At 38.5% G+C, this 20,369-nt stretch overlaps 1 protein-coding gene across 1 annotated transcript in view; it reads right to left on the bottom strand.

Annotated features, from left to right (window-relative positions):
• Positions 1-20,369, bottom strand: part of CDC73 (cell division cycle 73) — a 101,689-nt gene that overhangs the window by 48,911 nt on the left and 32,409 nt on the right. The window lies entirely within an intron of this gene.

Genomic DNA, 20,369 nt, shown 5'->3' with positions numbered 1-20,369 from the left:
TTTTTGATTAGCAATAAGATACAAACTTATAGCTAAAACTCTAATTTGTCTGCAATGCATTAAAAAAAGGGGATAAAAGATAAAACTATTCATTGAATATAGAAGTACAAGAGTTTGTATAATATTTGCTTTAAATGTTTTTACTTCTCTGTATGTCTGCTTCAGGTTGAAAACAAATATAAAAAATCATAATGGCTCAAAACTTATGATGGGAGAAAAAAATTGTGACATCATCAGTACCCTCATTATGGCAAAGAAAATTCTCAGAAAAGCTGGCCTGGTAACAAAAATCAGAAATTGGAATACCATCATCTCCCCGTATTTATTTAACTTTCAACTATTATAAAGATTTACACATTGATACTATAGGACCAAAATTAAGTCCCACCAAAAAAAAGTTGTTATTCAACAACAGAACTGTTCCTTTCATGTCTCCAGTTACATCAGTGGTATGAGTTATTTGCACATCCCACACCAATAGAATTAAGAATGGAAAATGCACGACTACAGCTTTTGCTGTAGTAGAACTGATCCCATCCCCTGTCACTGAGAGATCTTTCATGGGTAAAGTTCACAGTCTGTTCTAAATTTAAAAAATTACATGTCAAGGTACTTCCAAGCCTCAGTGGCTTGTTCTGAGAGAAAATTCAGTGCCCACTAAGATCTTCACTTAAATTTATAAACTCAAATTATGGGATGGCAGTGATCTAGAAGAGATGAGACAGACTGCCTTTCAGGTTAACCTTACTAGAACAGCAATTTAGAATCTGCTTTTCTTTGCAGTGCAGTAATACAAAACGTGTCAGTCCTCATTTACAAAGTATTTTCAGAATATATCAACATGTTAAGACATGCATCAACTGTCTCCAAGCCCCGGCTGAATCAGGCACTGGAGGGGAGGGAAGCACCTAGAGGCCATTACTTTAGACTGCCTCCCCCTTCCCGCTAATTTTCCTGATATGTTAACGCAGTCCCCAATCACACTTCAATCTAAAATACCTACATAATCCCAGAGGGCAAGAAAATCTTTTCTCTTGAATGAATGCTCATTGCAATGCATGGAAACGTCCTAGGAGGAGATGAAAGGGAGAGGGAAGATGCTAATATAGAAGCTACTACTTCTTCCATTTGTGCTTTTGGGAAGAACAGGCTTGTAACTGATTTGCAGAAACATCACTTGTTGCCATATTTTCCCAATTTTAAATGCCATTTCTCAGTCCCTCTTATGCTGTCAAATAGCACAAATAAATAAATATTGGACAATCACTCAGTCACACTGTGAGAACCACACGTCTCAATGAAGAGCAGTATTGTCCTTTCCATGTCAGATTGTCCTTCCAAAGCAGGATGTGATTCGGGGCACAGTCTCATCCCCCTTGCAGAACACACCACTGAACATGGCACTGGCTGTTATTCCCACAGATCCCATCTCCAGCACTGCTTCCCAAGCCCAGGCACTCCGTGGGCACCCAGGGGAAGGAGGGAGGCAGGGAAGCTGCATGGCCAGCTCTGAAATGCTGCACTGTGCAAATGTAGGTCAGCAAGGACAGAACGTGGGCTCTGCTTTGTACCAAGAGTGAATCAAAGGCTTTCCGGGGCAGGAGGCTGGGGGAGGGCTCTGGAAAACAACTTCTTTCAGCAAATCAGTGAAAAAGGAGCTTGAATGTCAGAAAACAGAAGAGCGAAACTAAAAATGCAGCAGCTGATCAACACCACACAGGTTGGAAATACAGGGCAGGCTCAGTGGCAAGGAAAAACATTACAAAAGTGAGGCCAAATTAGAAAGCAGGATCTGGAATTCCAGTCATAAGTGTTTACACTTCTGCACTTGAACATAGGAACCTATGAGGTAAATCCATTCTTCTAACAAAATTTTAGTGCATGTGTTTTATTAAGACCTGAACCAAATTCCAAGTCATGACATGATGGCATAAACAGCAGATCAGTAACTCCACAGAGAATACTTTACACCTAGTACCCTGGCAAACCAAGAGCAAAGCAAATTAGATCACTTTTGCCTAGGATTTGTATTTAATCTTCACACAAAGAGTTAATTTCAGCCTTCATTTGTTCCAGGTTAGCTCAAAAGAAACAGAGCCTGGTACAATATGGTACCTTCCTTTCACAGCTAAAAGACTGCAAAGGAGTTTAGCTGAACATGGGATATGGATGAAAACTACCACATTGCTGTTCTGATATTGCCATGGTAACAGTTACAAGAGCTCTCTTAAGCATTTAAATCTGACAGCTTTCCTGATAACACTAACTGAATGATAGTAATGATGCATTTTGGTTCATGAGCTAACTGCTCTATAACCACAGGGTACGAACCGTTCCCTACACTTTTCTCAAGACTGCTTTTGGTCAACAGGTTCTGACCGAGACAATAACCTTGAATTACCACTCAAAAAAGAAAAAAAAAAGGGAAAAGAAGTCCCTTCAGCTCAGGGAGTACTCATGGCTTAAAGCTTTATGCACTCTCAAAGGTTTCCATTCGAATGCTGAAGTTGCGCACAGTCGGTGTGCAGAGTGGAGAAGTCAAGACTGCTGAAGTCTTTGATGGGATTTTTCTCAAAGGGTTTTCATTCGCCTGGGAAGGCTGGAGGAAAAAAACCCACCTTCTGAAGGGTGGATTGAATTGTGGCTGACCTTCAAGATGTCATTTGCTCAAGAAAAGACAATGAGGAAGAAACAGGCGTTTTTATACAATCTTTTTCAGTTTGTAACCAATATACACTTTTTTCAATTACAAAACACTGCAAGCTGCTCTACCTCAGTAGAGGCCAAAGTGCACTGAGGAATACACTGTGTGCTCTGAGAACAAGGGCATCACAGCAATGCCTCCGCCTCCTATTAGCCCATTTAGCTTTAGCTAATATTAAGTGGCATTTTTCAGCTGTTTAATATGAATATTCTGGGAACCACTCGCTCTGATCTCCCAGATGCTCAGTGTGGGCATAATGGAGAAGTCTCTTTTTCTTTACCTCATTAAAAAGTGAAGTGTGTGAAACACGTTTGTCATCTTAACATTTCAAGGATACCAGCTTTGATAATGTCTTGCAACATATTCAACTAAAAAAGATTAAGATACTGAAAACAGTGTGAAATCTTTAAAAATTTCCCAAGGTGACAAAAATTCAGATTTCAGAGGAAACAGTCATGCTTGCAAGGATCTAAGTGAGGAATCTTTTCAACACAAGAAAGTCTTCAGAAGGTAAAGTATTCCCAGTTCTTTTGCTGTTAACACTTTTTAAAGTTTTATATTAAATTAAAAATTAAAAACATCCATGCCATCCTAAAACCACCAAATCCCTCCACACTCTTGAAAAACCACAACCCCACCACATCTTTTCCTGTGGAAAGGCCAAGTGTTCCCACATCTCAGTAAGGCTCAAAGTTTAAATTGAGAAAAACCAACTGCCACAAGAAATCCTTTGTTAATAAAATACCAGACAAGACACCAAAGGAAACTAAAACCTTACTCACTGCCTTTCCTAAATATTTAACATACCCTGCATTTAAACAAGCTGAGGCCTAAGAACTATTTTGAGAATAAGAATAACCTACAATCTTGCAGGTTTCATTCAGGATTTGTGTGTCACTGTCATCACTGTCAAAAGAAGCATCAATTTACGTCACATTTTAAACCTGTTTTGCCCTAACATAGGTTTATACAAGATGATAAAACAAAAAATGAAACACTGGAAAGCACCATCTGTGACTCAGTCAAAAATTTAATGCTGCTACTTAATGCAAATGCCAGTCTTTTTATAGGCATTCTTCCAAAGTCCACCTAGACATCGATTTTTGCAGCCATAAAAATTCAGCTCAATTATCCAGCCTTCTGAATGAAGAGAATCAATTTCCCATTGTATCATCTTTAAATAATTTAAAATATTGTATTTTATTGACTGGTTTTTAGTGCAGAAAAGGGTAACAATTTTATGTCCCAAAAATGTAAAGAAATGACACAACAATTCAGAGGTAGTCTTAAGGTTACTTGAGACTCTAAAATAAAGGTAAATATCTCATCTATACCTGAGGGAACAACTAGCACCTCTATTGCCCAAAAAGCAAATTACAAAGCTTATGCTGTACCCGTAGTGAGGCATACCAAAGGGAAAAAAAAAAACCCAGCCAAAATGCAACAAACCCACAGAAATCACGTTGTTCATATATAGATGTATCTTGAACAGAAAAGTATTTTCAGTAAGACCTCTATTTATGTCATGACAAAATTCTGTCTTCCAAATCTGAAATGATTTTTAAGACCTGATGCAGCAGTTTGCATCTATTATTTGATCAAATTTGACATGGTTTAACAATTTTGGAAGTTATCCGCATTAATTAAACAACCTAATCTTTTCCCTGAATTCTCAAAATGGCAAAAAAAATAATTAGGGCAACAATGATAGATAATCACAAGTCTTTTACTTACATAAATTGAAATTTATTCAGAGTTAAAAGCTGTAGTCACTACTTCCTACTATCCAGCTGTGAACTATCCCCTTTTTAAAAAGCAGGCAAATTTGTTTGCTACATCCATCAAAGGTATGATTTTCTTTCTAACCAAAATTCAGTTGAGAAATGGATGTTGCAAACAACTTCAGAGATCCAGCTTTCATTAATGTTAATAAAGGAATGACAGCCTTGTGACAATAATCTGGAGGCTCTAAGCCTGAATGAAATATAATGCTGTCCTAGTTATTAAGAAGTGCACTGCCTGGATCCCTCAACCATTTTCATTTTGTTTTCCCTTCCACCATTTCCATGTTTTCTATTAGTAGAAGTTAAGCAGTTTGAATGATTTATCATCCAAATTTCATGCTAGCAGAGCAGAATGGAAAAACTAGAATAAAGTACACAATTACATTTCTTCCCATTCATTATTATCCCATCCTCCTATTCATTAAAAAACTTTACACCCTTGAACACACTTTTAAGAAGAATCTTCTAGACATTCCATAAATTGAGAGTTTTAAGAAACACTACTTTGGTTTTGCCTGTAAGACTCCTTATGACCAGTCAAGTATTAATGTTTTACCTCTTCCAATTCTGTAAGAAAAAAACACCTATGAATCTTGTATTAATTTTTTTTTCATTGTAAAATCTTTTACATGGAATAAAGAGTGTTCTTTTCCCCCATTTCTTATGACAATATTCTCTTGGACTTACGAGTATTAGCACCTGAAGCACGAACATAGTACTTGAATTCATCAGACCCTGATTTACTCATTGAACAGATAAATCCTAGGATGTTCCTGACAAAACAGATGACTGTTAAGTGTTGTTTGTTTTTTCTCACAACAGTGGAATTGCAGCAAGCAGTCCATGCTGACATATCCTGGCTAGGACATAGCAAAGTTCTTCTGCACCAGTTCCAAGTGCAGCCATTTCAGCACATACAACTATGATCCAGTTTAAATTTAAGATAAATTGCAGTTGGACAATGCTCTCACTCTGAAAGGATGGACACTTCTTCCACAGGTTCTCTGAGCAACCCGTTCCAGTGCCCCACCACCCTTGCAGGAAAGAATTTCTTCCTGACATTTAATTTCAGTCTAAATCTCCCCTCTTAGTTTGAACTGTTCTCCCTTGTCCTATCACTATGTGTCCTTGTCCAAAGCCATTCTCCCTCTTTTCTATAGGCCCTCTTTGAGCACTGCAAGGCTGCAATGGGGTCTCCCCAGAGCCCTCTCTTCTGCAGGATGAGCAGCCCCAGCTCTCTCAGCCTGTCCTTGGAGCAGAGGAGCTCCAGCCCTCCGAGCACCTTCGTGGCCTCCTCTGGACCTGCTCTAACAGGCCCAAGTCTCTTGTGCTGAGGATTCCAGAGCTGGATGCAGCACTGCAGCTGGGGTCTCACGAGGGAACAATCCCCTCCCTTGACCTCTGGCCACCCCCCTTTTGATGCAGCCCAGGATTCAGGTGGCCTTCTGGGCTGTGAGTGCACACTGAGGCTCATGTCCAGCTTTTCATCCACCAGAACCCCCAAGTCCTTCCTTGCAGTCCTTCTCCCAGTCTGTGCTCACCCCAGTCTGGGATTGCCCCAACCCAAGTGCAGCACCTTTTGCACTGGCCTTGTTGAAGCTCATTAGGGCCTTCACAATCCTCAGCATATTGTGTAACCCAAGGTGCTGGACAACTTCCATTTTTTTTGATGGCACTTTAAGACTTGGGCAAAAATAGCTTTACATATTTGCTGAACATATTTCACACTGGCTTTGTCAGTTACTTGAAGTGAAAAATGATGACAATGAGATGTGTTGCCATAGAAAAAAAAAGGCTGCCTCCCACCACAGCCAACTAAAACATTTGGCATTTCATTTGTTTCAGTGGCCAAGACAGACAAGAATGTGTTTGTCCCTGGATTTTGGGAAGAAAAAAAAAAAAAGGAATTATTTTTCCAACTGTCAACAAAGCTTTCTTTTCCTGTTGTCCTCCTTCCCTTTTACAACTACTTCTTCACAGCTAGAGGTTTGCTCAAGTTATCAGAGATATGCTGTAACCCCCTAAAAGTGAGTCTTTGCAAGATGCAATATGAAAAACTAAGCATTTCTCTAAACAAACCCCATAACAATCTCCTTCCTCACCCAAACACCTCAAAAACACATTAAACATTCGCTCTCAGAGAAATTTCTAACTAGTCCTTTTAAACAAGTGAACACTAACTCCCTAAAACCACTTTTTCTAAGACTCCCAGAGATGGCACAAACCTGTCTGCTTCTAATAAATACCAAACTACAGTTTCTGAATTTTCTATGCAACATTTTCAAAGCTTCCTAACAAGTTTTAGTCCTTTAGAGAATTGGTCACATATTACAGACCAACTCTCTGCTTAACAGCGGCATCAGATGATATTAGACCAAATCAAAACTACTTGTTTCAAAAAAAACCAGTAAGTACAGATAAATGTTGACCAGGACCTGTTATTACCCATACTCCCTCCCTAAACAGTTGGTAGAATTTAGCCAACAAGTCACAGGCATATTACCCAAGTTTCCCTATTTAACTGAAAAATACAAGGGCAGAAGACAGAAATTCACCTACACAGATTCAGCTATAGGGATGTTGTAATCTAGGACTCCACACATGCAGAATGGGAGCAGAAATTATCAGCACATTTACTCTGCTGTTGCTAACTGCATTAAATGAAAAATATTTTAAAAGCCCAGCAGAAATCCTTTAGAATAATGGACAGTAATTACAAAGTTGGTAAGCTGTGACACTTCAGTAAGTGTTATACAGTACATCTCTTTCTATTAAACAGGGAGATAAAAGATGCAAAACCCACAAAAGTCATACTTCAGGGGAAATACACAGGCAGGACAAGCACTTAAAAGAGAAAATATTCTGCCCTAAGGAGCTTGTATAAGTAAATAAGTGGGCAAATTTTAAGTGGTAGGCTTCAATTCATCAGTTTAAGTACTGGAAAAGAGTGTTTTTTCTTGTGTAGTGACAATTGAAATAAAGTGTGAAAGCACTGACTATTCCCTAAAATAAACAGTCTATTAAACATCCACAGCAATTTAATTTCCTATTCCTTTCTCAACTTAAACACCCCAAACATAAAACTGAAAGCTAAACAAATTATCTTTGTGCTTGCCAACCAAAGTAAAACCAGAAGTTAAAAATACCTTTACCATTTTTAACTTTTTTTTTTTTTCCACTATATACACAGAACAAGCGCATTATGAAAAATTTTAAAGGAACTGAATTTACTGCTGGATGTCCATGAGATCCAGATGATCTGGAACTGGGCACTGTGGAAAACATGCAGGCTGTGCAGGTTGGTTAATAAATACTATCGTGGTTCTGTATAATCCAGCCATTACTGCCTGCAGTGAAGAGCAGTTGAATTTTATTTGTGGCTCTGGTGCAGACTAGATCTGCAATCTCATGGGAGCTCCACACAGCACTAAGAAATGGGACCTCAGAAACCAGAGGAGCAGGAATCACATGTGGCAGTCTGGGGAAGCTGCTCCCAAACCCAACGGGCAAACAATGATCTGAAGGTTTATCAAGATTCAAGGAAAGGTGGGAAGTCAAAACACATTAATTTAAATGCACTGCATTCCCATGTGAGTTTTCCAATGCAGGAGTAAATTGGCCTTCACTCACTGTAAACCAAGGAAATTAAACTACATACAGCTCACTAAATTAATTTTATTCCTAAAGACATCACCAGCCAATGGCAATTTAATGTATTATAACTTACGAATGTTGATGTTGTACACTTTGGTAATTTGCATTAATTTGCTTGAGTGCCTTAATCTAGATATAGCCTTAAGGAATCTTGTATATTGCCATTTTAGATTGCATCATCCATTGTATTAAGGAGAAAAGGTTACTTGTGAATGGCAGAACTATGAAGTACTTGCTTTAACAGGAAAACACAGACAATTATTGAAGGCTCTTAACTTCCTAATGACTCCCAGCCATGCTCAGGTGGCAAGAGCTGCACCCTGGAAAGACCTGATGTGTTTAATTACAATTGAAATATAAATTAAGATTTTAACCCACTAAAACAAATCCTGGTTTGGGGAGCTCAGCAGCTACAGGAGAAATCTGGGAGGAAGTTCCACAAGATCTTCAAGTCCCTGAAGGGCACTGACAGAGACACCAAGGCTACCAGGAAGAACCACAGTCATGTTTCAGACACACGAGGGCATTTTTCACCCCAAAGCTTTACACAGCTATTGTTGTTTGATTGCTTTTTGTGTGAGCACAAAGGTACCTCCAGAAACCTATTTATTTGTCACAAAATCCCTTAACAAGCCTGGAACCGAGGATCCAATGCTGAAAAAAGCAGGCAACTTGTAAATTTAAATTATTAAATAGCTCCCAGGTCAGCACCAGGCTGGAGGCTACCACAGAGAGATGAGGCTTCAGGGGTTAAGAATCAGTTCATTCCAGGAAGGGAATACCTGTGAATTCTGCTAGAAAGCACACAGGATCCACCATGACACTCTCCTACAGCAGCTGGGTCATAAGGATTAAGCCAGACTGCAGGCAGGGCTTTATCAACAGAAAAGAAAAATATTAGAATATTAAGCAAAAGAACTGAAAGCTAACTAAACTAAAATGATGTAAATAAAAAGATGTAAATAAAGTAGGAAAATCCTGAGTTTTAAACATTTTACAGTGAAAAACAAAGAAGTAAAATGCAAATAAAATTCACAGTAACGCCTAAATTTACCCTGAAGCATAACAGATTCACTACAAATCAGTGTTGGAGTAAATGAACTACTAATACATAAACCCAGAATACATCTTTATTTTTCCATCAAGATAATGTCAAAGAGTACATGACACGTATAACGGCAAGGTATAAATGCCTTTCTGCAATTCAGCTAGAAGCAAAACATTCCCTCCCACCACCATTATCTTCAGACTTGCCAGAGAAGCTCATGCTACTTCCTTCATCCCTGAGAAAATAAAACATCTGCCTACCCCATCAGCTTTTAATCTTCTTATGGACAGAATTAATTTAGCTTCCTTCTGGGGAATGTGGTGGGAGAGGAAACTGGCCAAGCCTATTTGAGCCAAAGTCAGTCTTTTGTTTAAACGAGAAAAAGAGCAGGGAGGAGGAGGAAAAAACCATAAGCTGTGAACACTCTTTAGTTATGCCACATTTATGAAGTATCAATACATTTCTCTGCATTTTACCATAGTTTAAATATGACTTCACTAAAGAAACACCTCTTTATTGAACATAAGGCAGAAACTCCCTGAAGCATGCCAAAGATTAAATGTCAGGTTTATCAATCACTTCCATTCCACTTAAGAGAGGCATCAGAAAAAGTTACATTATTTCCTTAAAGGTATGATTCTTATTCATAACTAAGAACTTTCACAAATATTAGTATACAAGTAACACTATCCTAGTGTTTAACTTTAATCCATTCTGGATCCTAACCTGGAGGATGTTGAGTACTTATTACCTTTTATATTCTATTCCTCTCAGCTCCATATAAAGGAGTAATAAAATAATAGTTGAAAATACCTTCTGTGTACTGCAAATTTCTGTCTATAAAATGTTCCCTGCATATGGATTACTGTTATGGTACTCATTCTTTAAAATTATCTAATACCCACATTCGTATTTGAAAGGATTACAATTCACAGAATTTGGTATTACAAGCCAAGTGCAGGCAGCTTTCCAGAGAAGAAAATAAAAGGACATTAAGAGTCATGCTGAGCCCTGCCAGGGGAAGGAATATAAGAGGCATATTGAATCTGTGGTTTTGTTGTGCAGTGCAATAACACACATATGCAAGCTACCCTTATTAAATATTTAGCTCACCTTAGGTGAGCAAATTGCCTGATTAGGCACTTTCATTATTCTGAATGGGAACTGTAACAAACAAGTAAACACAGTTTTTGAAAGGTTTCAGCCATGAACAAGGAAGTTGATTTACTTATTAAAACTTCACCTTTGAAATCTGAGCCAGCTATAAACCTACCCTTTAAAATCAGATGTAACATTCAGGCAGTTCAGAGTCCCTTTAGATTTTAATTTCTAAGACAGCATTATGATCCATTTAGGATTTTAATATGTATTTTACTACTTTAATCTGCATTTCACCTGCTGTTCATGTCCAGATATTTTTGGAAGCTTTTTCTTGACATTATTTTCCAGACATAATTATGCATGTGAAAGCTACTATAAAAATCATTGTTTGCTACAGGACACATCACCCTAAAACAGAATGGCTTTTATAGACCAATACGAGATAGCTGCATATGTTCTGTATATTATAATATATTCTGTGTATTATTAGCTACAAAATATTTAGCTTAAGGCTTTATAAAGCCCTCTCTATCCACAAGTCTTTTGTTTTAGTTAGCAATCATGATAAAACACAACTAATCGGGCAGGTTATTTGCTTTAATGATGACTGTATTCCATTTTTATTTCAGTTATATGTAAATCTGTTTGCCTGATTTACACCAACTGCTCCAAAGGTAACTGGGATTAGGGCTGATAGAGTGCTGCATAATGCACCCTCAAGTCTCCAACGCCAAAGCAAAAGGAGAGTTGGTTTTCCCCCACCTCAGTCTGCTTTAGTAACATTCCCTCCCTCCTCCCACAGTATGATTCGAAACTACTTCCCAATTTCAATAAAACCTGGAGAAAACTTATTGCCTTTGTCAACTTTTATGAAAATTGCTGGCCAGGGAAATTAAACCCTTGAATTACTGCTCCCAGGGAGGGAGAGGCAGGCAGGCTCTGTGTCTCCTCAAAATGGCAGCACCAAGCCACCCAAAGTCACACATCTGTAACTCAGCAGCTGCACTTTTCCCCAGGCCAAGGGAGGGCATGAGGAGACACCCACTTCACTTAGAGGAAGAGAGGCTCAGGCAGTTGTAGAGACAAAACCCATTATTTGCATGAAGAAACCTAGAATTTTTTTAACAATATTCCAAATGAAAAGTACTATGAATTTACAGCCACTAGACTGACAGTTAACCACAAGCAAACTTATCACATCATCACTTTGCTTAGTCACACCAAGTTTTCCTTTGCACTTGAACTGAATTTTAAAAGCCTATCTGTTGCTCATGCACAAAATCTACGCATATATCTTTATGGTGAGCCAGAAAGGAAGAGATTTCAATTCCAAAAATACATCCTAAGTTTCTTAAAGCAGCAAACCAACTGAACAGTTGGACTTCCTAAACCTTAATGTGCCAAATACAATGGTAATCTAAGGTGAAATAAAAAGATGCTTTGTTAATATTCATGTTGTATAAAGTCTAACCAACAGTTTTATAGGCCAACTAATTAAATGATGTATTTGTAAAAATCACAGTTGTTCTCAAAGTTATTTATAAATTTCTTTCAACTTCCCAACTTCCTTAGATAAATTTGACATTTTAAGTACATTGGACAAACCTTCATTATTTAAAATAGTTAACTACTACAGATGCATAGATCCAAGATTAGCTTTTTACAATTTAAAAGAAAATCAAAATGTTTGTCTCTCAAAGAAATTTACATTTGGGCTACATATTTTTTGATTCTCAAAGGTAAGGAACCAGATTTATTTTACCAGATCACCTTCTTCAGTGCTGAGTCTTGAGTCCCATATGCATGAGACCTGTGTTACCTAGAAAAACCCCAAACTAAAAATCTCCAGAAAATCCCATAAACCTTCTGGGAACAAAGAGGGGCAACAGAGAAAGTGGTGAATGAGATTTAAACCAGCCAATGCATCACTCAGTGCCTGCCTGCATGCACTTGCATACACACACATCTCCCCTCAACTCCCTGAGCTCAGCTGAGTGAGTCTGAGATGAATCCAGAGTCACAACCCACCCTTGCAGCAGCAGTGATGCAAGTGGTGTCAGCAACAGCATATTGCTCAGTGCAAAAGCTCCAGATGGCAGCTCAGCAGCTCGCAGTCACAGGTATATTCCAGGAGGGATGAGCAGTACTGCCCAAATGCCAGGTGAGTGAGCCATAACTAATGCAGAGTTCATTATATGGCCTTTACAGTCATTTACCTAACAAGAAAGCCTGTGCTGAACAGACTGTTATCCAGAACCACCAGGAGCAAACCTGAGTAAATCAGGACTTTGCCTACAGACATCCTAAAAGTGAGGACACGCTGATTGAACAGCAACAGTGTGGCTGCATAAAAGACACAGGCAGATTAACACCTGGATTTAGATGGAACACTAAAATCTCACAAATTTCGAGACCTAAACATAGTCACTCTTAATCAATTACCTTCTTAAATGGTGCAAGAAGGAACTGCCAAAAGAGCTTAAAAATATGTCCTATCTTACTATTCTAATTGGATCTTCTCATTAGTTATGTTGCAGTACCTGGAAATAGTGACCAATGATATCACTTATAATCCATCCCCCAAAAGACTTAAGAACCAGGGCCAGTATTTCATCAACATTTGCCTCCAAAGCTCTCAGTTCTGAGCTCTGCAGGTTTAATGTGCTTTGAAAAGACTATCTTTGCCTTACATATTCTGATTGAAGAACTAAAGAACACCTGCCCATGCCACACTGCTGTAATAACTGTGTACCTGTGAACAAAATCTGTCACATTGAGATACCCTCTGCTATCACACACTCCCAGTCACATACTGAAAGAATTCAACAGAAGGGAAAAAAACCAACTAAACAACAAAATAAACCCACAACTGCAAGAAAAAGGAAAGGAGGTGGACCTTTAACAGAATAACAACAGAACAAAGTCCCCAAATTGAAACAACAGTCCTTAGGTATGTTCAAAGAGGGCAACAGTAAGGACTAAGCACAGAACTTACAAAAATAATTACAAACAAATCAAAAAGGAGAGTTAGCTCTGGCTTAACTAAGTAGTAGTAAACAGCATGAATGAGATGTACAAGAGCCTGGGCTCTGAGGCAGTTCCTATGGATATTGCTAGGGTAACAAGCTATCCTACTTCCCAAGCTCAGAAGAAGGAATGACTGTGATACTAAATTAGACATAAGCAAGTACTCCAAGCAGAAAACTTGTTTCCACAAATAATGAATTCTACCTTACTCTATGACAAGCAAACACCTAAGTAGTAAAGTGTCACAGGGCCTAATCACAATGGTATAATCTCAAAATTTTTGACCAGAGAAGGAAATCTTGACTCAGTTCTCACATTAGTTACATTAATCACTCAGATGATTATTAAATACTTTAATTGTAATTTTGATTTAGTTACTCTATCATAAATTGCAAACTGTGCTAGAAACCTTCAAAAGTTTGTTAAAACTCTAATTGCCGAGACAAGAGGATGGCTACCCATAACCTGCAGGGAGAAGAAGGTATGTTAAAGTGAATTATTTTTTGATCCCTCATCTGGCCCATGCTCATTTCTACTGGGTCTGCAAGACCTTTACATCTCCTTCAATTTGTGAATAAATTACAACCTACATAACAGCAGAGTTGTTCTTTCCCCAGAACTGTCAGGTGAAGATGCAGCTGTTAGACATTCATTAGATGTTTGGAGATAATTTGTAGAGGGAAAGGTGTTGACCCAGTTGTTTAACATATGCCTGTGCAGTGCATGATGTCTGACTGTTCAGAACTATTAGGACAAAGTATAAGAATCTGTAGCTCTGGTTCAGCTGGTATCACTGAGCAGCACCCTATAAAACTTTGATTACACACAAACCCAAAGACCTGAGAAAACACAAATGACTCTAAGCAGAATCCTATACAGGATTCAAGTAAAGGTGGGCATCCAATCCATAGAACACAAATGAAGCTCCCTAAGCAGTTTTATTTGGTGTCAGGTTTCCAAATTAGAGTGACTCCTGAAACATTCATAAAGGATCCCAGCGCTAGTGCACAGTGTGCATGGCAGATGAGTTTCCCAGGGGATACCCCTACGGCTGGCAAATACACTCCTGTCATTCAGTTTTGGATCAAGACAGGTCTAGGAGGTCATCTCACAACTCATACCAAGCATGTCTGAGGCTCTCAGGCCTTTGTAAGTAAAGCCTCCTGGACGTGTAAAGCTCTAATTGAATGTACACTCAGAAATGCTTTGGGTTCTCACATTTGGCCCTCCTCCATTCAAACCTCTCAAGGACCTGCCAGCTGTGCCACAAGCACCCTTAGCACTGACACAGCGGAGCTTTACCCACAGCAGTGACTCCAGGCATGCTCACTCAGGGGCAAAGCTGCACAGCTCTAGGTCTCGCTCCCTCTTGTTCAGCTGCGCACTGGTGCCACACAGCAGTGCCTAACTTCCTGAGGCATGACTGGTTATACAACATCCCCTGCTTTACTTGAATTTGCCGTTCTTAGTCTCAACATAAAAGAAAACCTATTATGGGGAACAAAACAGGCAGTTCTATTGTGTAACACAGTACAACAGCCAGATATCTTGGCACAGATGTACACGATTTACAATCCCAAAGAAAACGAGTGCACCATTGTTCAACCTAACACATTTTCTTGAAAGCAGCATTTGTGTGTGATTTTTCTTGGTCTCTATCAGCTTCACTATTTACACTAGAACTCTTTAAGGGAAAGCAATTTAATATTTGAAACACGACTGAGGCAATGAAATGCCAACCACTGAAACTGTTGTGTGGGCCTTAAATATAAAATACAGTAATAGTTCTTAGGAAACTTGCATTTCATCCACTCTCATTAGAGTAATACAGACACACAAAGCCTTCTTGTCTGTTACCCCAGAGCAGTGTAAGGTTGTTGGCAGACTATTCTGGAGAAACATCCATTTCCCCAGCTCAAAGATTTTTCTGAGTTCATAGTCATGTCCTGGCCCTCAACCCTCATGGACCAAGGACCTCATGAGTATGTCTGAATTAGTTACAGATGGGTATATTTATGGTGAAAAATAATTTACAAACCCAATAAAACAAATATCTACCTCAATTATCATCTATGGAAAACTTTTCTAAAAATATCTGCCCTCCATACAAATCTATGTAACTTTATGATTCTATATTATTACAGTTGTCCTCACCTCCTCTTGCTGGTTAAAAACTGAATAGGATGCACAGAGAGAATTCACAGAAAGCTGCTCAGCCTGCAGAGGGGAGTGGGAACGTGGGCAGGCTGCTGTTGCACTCACATTGGGAATAATGACCACCTTATGCACAGGCTGCATGAAAATTATGCTGCATTTCAGAGCCGGTGTCAGACATTTCAAAGAGTCCGTTGTTTTGCTGACTCCTCCCTCAATCCCACTGTCCTCCAACATTTTAATGAGATTAGGACATGACACAGAAAACTGGTGATGTGGATAAGTAGGTATCTCTCCTCCATCTCTAGTATTAAAGATGTATTAAATTTTTATTTCTTTTTAAAAGTGCTATTTATCTGAACACTCAGAGACAACATCCAACCCCACCATATGCTTCTTAACAGTCATTTTGAGTTTTGGCACTAAATCACAATCTTAATTCCTCATGATAAGTTATAAGGTCCTGTGGATTTACCTACTCACATAGAAACATTCAATTTTCTTAAGTCTTTTATATAAAAAAGTACATGCACACACCATGTTGATTGTTTCTGCCCCAACTGCTTCCCCTCTAATGGCTCAGCCTGTAAAGTGCCATAACTTAGCCATTCCCTTCCTTTATACTACACATTATTCCTTTGAAAATACACCACAGGTGGTTAAACAACCTCTCAGTTTACAAAAAAAAAAAAAAAAAAAATTACAGAGATTATACCCAACTCAAAAGATTTTGAGGGCAATAACAGTAACATTCTCTGATAAATTAATGCCCAAATCTGATACTGACCACAAACTGATGATAAACGCTGCTGACCTTAGGGGCGCTAAATCAGTCTCCAGTTCTTCTGAAATTACACCTGCTTGGACTGTGGCTTACATAGGGACTTCTTTTTAATTAGCTGGTTTCTGTTGCGACTATATAATGTATTTGTTGTAACTGAAATGCAAAGCATTTACTTTAATTATTGATATTCTCATACGTTTACTCAGGGTGCTTTTACCCAAAGATTGCTGTAAAGCCTGGCAGTGCACAATGGAAAGAAGGATGTTACTTTTGTCAGTTTGCAGGAAAAATATCACTGAACTCAGAAGCACTGAAGAGTTACACAGAATTTCTTACTTTTGAAGTCTGAATACACCACAGAAATTTGCATTGGAGTTTGTTACAAGTGAAGTGCCTCAGCTGAAGCCCTCACTAACTATACTGATCCATCCAGGTATAGCTCCAAACTCTCTGGGAAGGCCATCAGCTCAATCCTGCAAGAGCTCTTGTATCTGCCTGTTTACTGAACAGGAAGAGAAAGAAATGCCAACAGTAGCTCAGGCTACTTATGAGTGCAGATGATCAATGACAGATTCCATTACTAGCAGCAAAAACCAAAGACAAAGGAAGCTCCCAAGCTTCAGCAGCCCTGAATGCTAACAGAAACAAACCCCAAGTTCAAAACAGGAGAGCTTTTCAGCAATTAGGAACGACAACAAAATCATTTCTGCAAGGGCTTACTGCAGTGCTATGCAGTTCTTGTTCACTCAAACACAAGGTTCCAGCACCTGAATCACCCTGACCAGCCAGGGCACTCAGAACTCAGAGGAAATCACCCTACAGAACTCCACAGGTTTTCATGCTATTTCTTTCTTTCATTCATTCATATTAAAGCCATGAGAACTCAAGGCAAAAAGCACAAAGATGAATAAACCCAGCATCACCATGACTATTATTGTAATGGACAAACAAATATTATTTGCAACTGCACACAGTCAATACAAAGCATGCCCTCAGCTTGGAATAGTTTAGTACCCAGAGCCAGCTTTACCAAGTGCTCACAGAACAAGCAACTTCTCCCTACCCTGCCCTAGGTGAAGATAACTGGTCTGTGCTGATCTTTACATCTCAAGCTTAACAGCTAAATGCTTCACATATCCTAGTTACAGACACAAATAGCCCAAAATTTCAATTTCATTATACATAAAAGGTGAGACTCACCTTCTAGGCTTCCACCAGATGACACTGGCCTAGGCTCCAAGTTAACATTTCTCTTTAGAAAAGCAGGAGGCTAAAGCCCCAAAGATGTCAAATTTACACAAGTAACAAAGAATACATTCAGAATATCAGCTTAAGATTCTCTCTCAGCACTACCTCACACCCTGCGTGGTACAGAAATACAAACATACTTCTGTTCCAGAGATTGATCCACCTCAAACAGCAAACTTTCCTAGGTAAAAACTAGAAGTTGTTCTGCTATACATGGGAATAAGCTCGGAAGTGAAGCCTGCAGGGAGACCTGCAGGTTTTGAAAAGTCATGCTGGACAGTTTGCTATGTGAACTGCTGGGGAACCAGATAGCAAGAGCTAGCACCACTAGCTTACTTACTACTTTTCCAAAACAATCCAGGCACATAGAAGGTGCCACAGGTATTAAAAAAGGAAAAAAAAAATTTTTTTTAAATCTTTCTGAGGAAAATGCCTTGCTATGAACAATTTAAGGTCCAGAATAATGAGATCATGCCTTCACAATAAAAATTCAATAAATAAGTCAGTTCTTCCTAAGAGAAAGTGTGCCAATTAAGCAAAAACCCTGTTACAGGGAAGAACTGCCAGCAGCACAAGTTATTTTAGCTGACATTACTTCAGAAAAAAGCCCACCATTCACCATCTGTTCTGGCACAAACTCTGAATGCTAAGAAAGTTTCCAACATCACTGATGAAAAGAAAGCAGTCAAGACGAAGAAGTTTTTGTTTTGCTGTTAAAAAGAACAAGCATCTAGGACAGCTCACATTTCAGCAAGAACAAACACAAAACAGAAGTTTTGCACATTTCATAAAAATCATTACAGAGAATTACAATAAGGCAGAGTGCAAGTGTAGGGAATATAACCAAAACAAAAACACCTTTTACGAATTTTATATGAGAAGCAGGTGGGCAACTCCAAAGAGTGGATCACTTCACACTGCAGGTAAGAAGCATGAGTTTTAAGGGAATCCGACTGCTCTCCAGAAATACATTAATGGAAGCAAACACCACAGAAGAAACAGAGGAGCCACCATGTCGAGGAGAAAAATGGCATAAAACCAGAAGCTTTCAAACACCAGGATCCATCTGGAAATCAGAGGTCTGAAGTTTGAAGAGAGCCTCTAACCAAGAGCTACCTAACACTCCAATTCCTTTGAAATGTTCGATGAGTTCACAGAGAGATCTTTCCAATACTATGAGGACAACAGATGAGATCATGCAGGTGGAATGAATTCCAATGCTATCCTCCATATTCCTAGGATTTAGCCAATGAGTATAATGGACTTTCCCATTAAACACCTAGGGGAAGCAATTACTTTCCCATTTCCTCCCTAATTTTCTCTAGCATAAAAAAATATAAACAAATCACAAAAAACCTTGAGTAAAAGCAAAGTATAAAACTTGCCAAGTGGCAGGAGATTAACCATTCTCCACAAAAATACCGTCTGAGATTATGGGTTAGAACTATGTGGTCCATCACTATGACAAAGTTTAGACAAAAACAGATGAACATAATTAACAGATTTATTTCTCCCCCTCTGAAACACAAAGCCAGGATGTCACTGCAATTTATGAATGAGCTCAATATTGAGGGCACCTTTTTAATAGTCTGGAAAATAAGGCTCCAAGAATCCCTTACCGGTTTTTTCTTAGACAAAAGCTAAGTGACAGATGGAGTTTTAATATTTCTCATGGCACCAGATTATGCTTTATGTGCAATCATGCAATACCTCTTAAACAGTTATTTTTTAAAATTCTGGTTTATGTTAAAAAACAGGTTTATTTGTAATTTAATATCTATTATATTTTCTTTCTAAATGGAACAAACCAACAAGGACAGTTTAATAATCTCAAAACCCTAGCCAGTACACTCAATACATGAGGTAGGATTCCTAGAACAAAAAACCTTAATTGTCTTTATGACCTTAAAAAACCCATATAATTTTTAGAGTTACTGTACATCCCTTCACTTTTACAGATTTTACACTGATAATCTTAAAACATTTCAACATTTCTGCTTTACTCTAATCTTGCTTTTCTCTTTCTTCTTTCTTTTTCCTCCCCACAGAGCAATTTAAACAGAACCTATTTATTAACCCCTTTCAAATCACTACCCCTTGAAGCAGATACAATATCCTATAGAAACCTGGGTTTGGTATAACAACACTCTGATCCCTCATAAAGTAGCCCAAAATTCATGCAAAGTTCAAGAACAGATCTTCAGACATAATAGGTTATCTTTTCAAATTTCTGAATTCATCTAGAAATGACACTATTTGCTGCTAAGTAGGTTATTTCCTTAAATATTCCCTTCCATTTTTTTTACAGTATCCTAATTCGAAATGAGTTGCAAATGAAAGATTTGGGAAAGGACTTCTACCAAACAAAAAAAACCTTTGAGTGCTTTTCAGAAGTTTCTACTCAAGATCCTATTTTAAGTTCAAATGAGAAGTGCAAACTAGAAGTAGTGCATGGGTTTAGGAAACTGTTTAGCACTGTCTATTCATCAGATTTACATAGGTATGCAGATGGCAAAAACCTTAATGAGGGCATTACAGCAGTTTTGTAGCATCTGTCCTACTCACCAGCAGATCAAAACAGCATTTATTTGAGAGCATTCAACCCACTTCCACAAAAGCAGACAAACATTGGCCAAAGAAAGAAAAGGGAATCTGTTTGAGGATCTCTCTTTCTCATCTGTGAACGCTGCAATTCCCACTGACAGCATTGTACAGCCATACAATAGAAGTCCATCTCACCAGGCTAGAAAGCTTCAACAGTAATGCTGAGGTCTAACTCTTCTACCACCAAAAAAAATTATTTTATTAAATGCAGAGTGGGAAACAGAGCTATACTCCCAAAACCTGTGAGTATAGTTTTATCAC

The sequence above is a fragment of the Corvus kubaryi genome, unplaced genomic scaffold (genome assembly GCF_017639235.1).
Source record: "Corvus kubaryi isolate FWS band 111438036 unplaced genomic scaffold, C.kubaryi_AGA036_p1.0 37334, whole genome shotgun sequence".
NCBI classification, from domain to species: domain Eukaryota; kingdom Metazoa; phylum Chordata; class Aves; order Passeriformes; family Corvidae; genus Corvus; species Corvus kubaryi.
The sequence above is the reverse complement of the archived record's forward strand: the minus strand, read 5'-3'. Positions and strand labels throughout refer to the sequence as shown.